A 2,931-nucleotide genomic window follows, 5' to 3' on the forward strand; every position below is an offset into this window, starting at 1 on the left:
AAAAAAAAAAAAAATTGCAAATAAAAAAATATATATATATTTTCCAAACCCTCTGTAGTGTTATTTCTCTAATAATATAACTTTAATTATAAATGCTTTGTTTCATTTTTTTTCTACCAGTAAACTGAAAATCTAACCTATTAACTACACAATACGGCCCTGAGGTTGACGGTGGGTTTCGACATCATAATCCATGCAGCTAGAGGCGAGTACGATTAGTAAAGATATCCGTAGCTTACCAAATTCCAGAAACTGCTGTGTTTCATTGACTGCTCACAACAACCCTGAGAGAAGCACTATTATTATTTCAATTACAGAGACGAGGAAACTGACGTTCCAAGACTAATTTACCCGAGGTCACAAGTAGTGAGTGGCAAAACTCCCCCACCTCGGCGTTTACCTCCCACACTTACCGCCCAGCCTGCGGAGTCTGGACGTTCGCCGCGCTGGAGCGGCCCCCTCAACCCTCAAGTGCTAGGGCTTTGTCGCCTCCCCACGCCCAGGACACACCAACCACCTGTCTGCGACCGCTCACCTCCGGAACCTCTAGTGTGACTTCCGCCCGGAAGCCACTTTTCCCGTATAGGTCCATCTCCTTTTCCCTTCCGATACCAAACAAGGCAACAGAATACTCAAGTTCCGGCAGGGTATAGAAGCCCAGGAAGGATACCAAAGATGGCGTAGTCCAGCTAACTGTTTTTGGTCCACCTGGTCGCCAGTTCTGAGAAAGTAGGGAGAATTCAGATAAGCTTTTCGCCTCTCCTTTCTGTATCCTTTCAGGTGTCTAACTCCATCCCTGCATCTTTCAAATAGAATCCAGTTATTGCTAGCACCCCTTCGCCCCCAGACGCCTGTATCCCATCTTTCCTTATCTCTCTCCCCTCAGTCCCCACAAGAATTGCCCAAAGCCTCAAAAGGCCGGTTCTGCTGGAATTGCCCCCTTGAATTCTTGAGAATCCACCACGCACCGGGACAGCAGCGGGTCCTACCAACCCTTCCCCAGTCCCGACCCCGCAGTTCCGCAGAGCTTCAATTTGTATGTTTGTACCTGGTGCACATCTCTGTTAAAGAACTTTAAAAAAAATTTTTTTTTAGACAGTCTCACTCTGTCGCCCAGGCTGGAGTGCAGTGGCGCAATCTTGGCTCACTGCAACCTCCGCCTCCCGGGTTGGAACAATTCTCCTGCCTCAACCTCCCGAGTAGCTGGGACTACAGGAGGAGCACACCACCACACCCGGCTAATTTTTGTATTTTTAGTAGAGGCGGGGTTTCACCATGTCTCGAAATACTGACATCGTAATCCGCCCGCCTCAGCCTCCCAAAGTGCTGGCATTACATACGTGAGGCACCATGCCCTACCAAAGTACTTAAACATTGTATCTCTCTCTTTTTTTTTAATCTGTTTTTTTTTTCCTTGCTGCCAGTGAAGACAGAATCAACATTGTATCTTAATTATTCACTCACATCTCACTTCCTCCTCCACGCCTTCTTGAGTCCAGAACTGCGCTGTTTTTCCTTTCCCCAGAACCTACCATGGTGGCAGGAATTTAGTGCTTAGTGTGAATTTCAGACCATATAGCTCTGTCACACCTTTGTTCTCAAGTTTTGAAGGAGCTCACCAAATGCAGTAGCTTTTTCCATGTTTTCTCCATCACTAGTTTCCGGGCCACTTCCTCTTCTTGAAATTATACTTGGCTTCCCTAGACTCTACACTTCCCTCCTCAAACCTTCCCTCTCTGCACCCATTACTGACTCTTCTTTTCTCTTCCCACAACCTTTAATGCAGGCCATCTCCATGCCCGCATTCATTCATTCATTCATTCATTCATTTATTTTGAGCCAAAGTCTCCCTCTGTCTTCCCAGGTGGAGTACAGTGGGGTGATCTCGGCTCACTGCATTCTCGCCTCCCGGGTTCAAGTGATTCCTCTGCATCAGCCTTCCAAGTAGCCGGGATTAGAGGCGTGCGCTACGGCACCCGGCTAATTTTTTTTATTTTTAGTAGAGGCCGAGTTTTGCCATGTTGGCCAGGCCGGTCTCCAACTCCTGACCTCATTTGATCCACCCACCTCAGCCTTCCAAAGTGTTGGGATTACAGGTGTCAGCCACCACATCTGGCTGTTTGCCAGTTTTTTAAGTATAGGAAACCCCATTTGTATTTATTACTAGTAGAGAAAGGAAGGCTGGAAGAGAAAAAAATTATTCAGTTAGAAAGGAAAGACATGACAATGCCAGGCAGAAGAAAGGCTGGAGGCATTAGGGGAAGGAAAGAAAGACAAAGAGCAGAGGGGAAATTATTATGTAGGTTAACACAACCATGTCTGTAGCACCTTCTTCCTTGGCTTCCCAGGCAGTGGTAGTGGGCTCCACCAGATCTTAACTATAGCTTTGTTCACAACAAAACTGAAACCTGACTGGGTGTGGTGGCTCATGCTTGTAATCCCAGCACTTTGGGAGGCTGAGGCAGGTGAATTACGAGGTCAGGAGTTCAAGACCAGCCTGGCCAACATGGTGAAACCCTGTCTCTATTAAAAATACAAATATTAGCCAGGTGTGGTGGTGAGCACTTGTAATCCCAGCCACTTGGGAGGCTGAGGCAGGAGAAAGTCATGAACCAGGGGACACGGAGGTTGCGGTGAGCCGAGATCTTGCCATTGCACTCCAGCCTGAGTGACAAGAGTGAAACTCCGTCTCAAAAAACAAAACAACAACAAAAACTGAAACCTATCTAAATTAGACATGGAGACAAGGAACAACCTATCTATTTGTGGACATAGGGCAGACAAATGTCATAAATGATAATATGACAGGCTGGGCATGGTGGCTCATGCCTGTAATCCAAACACTTTGGAGGCCAAGGTGGGCGAATCACCTGAGGCCAGGAGTTCAAGATCAGTCTGACCAACATGGTGAAACCCCGTCTCTACTAAAAA

General features: G+C 46.9%; 1 protein-coding gene across 3 annotated transcripts in view; it reads right to left on the minus strand.

Annotated features, from left to right (window-relative positions):
- The window catches only part of NDUFAF1 (NADH:ubiquinone oxidoreductase complex assembly factor 1), a 15,715-nt gene extending 15,076 nt beyond the window's left edge, over positions 1-639 (minus strand). The window contains exon 1 of one of the 3 annotated variants that reach the window (XM_017530996.1): positions 536-639. The gene's annotated coding sequence lies outside the window, so the exon portion shown is untranslated. Of the gene's footprint in view, positions 1-239 lie in introns of all 3 variants that reach the window. The other 2 variants (XM_017530994.2, XM_017530993.2) reach the window with 2 other exon arrangements.
- Between the last annotated feature and the right edge of the window lie 2,292 nt (positions 640-2,931).

Source organism: Cebus imitator, unplaced genomic scaffold (assembly GCF_001604975.1).
Source record: "Cebus imitator isolate Cc_AM_T3 unplaced genomic scaffold, Cebus_imitator-1.0 Scaffold70, whole genome shotgun sequence".
NCBI lineage: Eukaryota > Metazoa > Chordata > Mammalia > Primates > Cebidae > Cebus > Cebus imitator.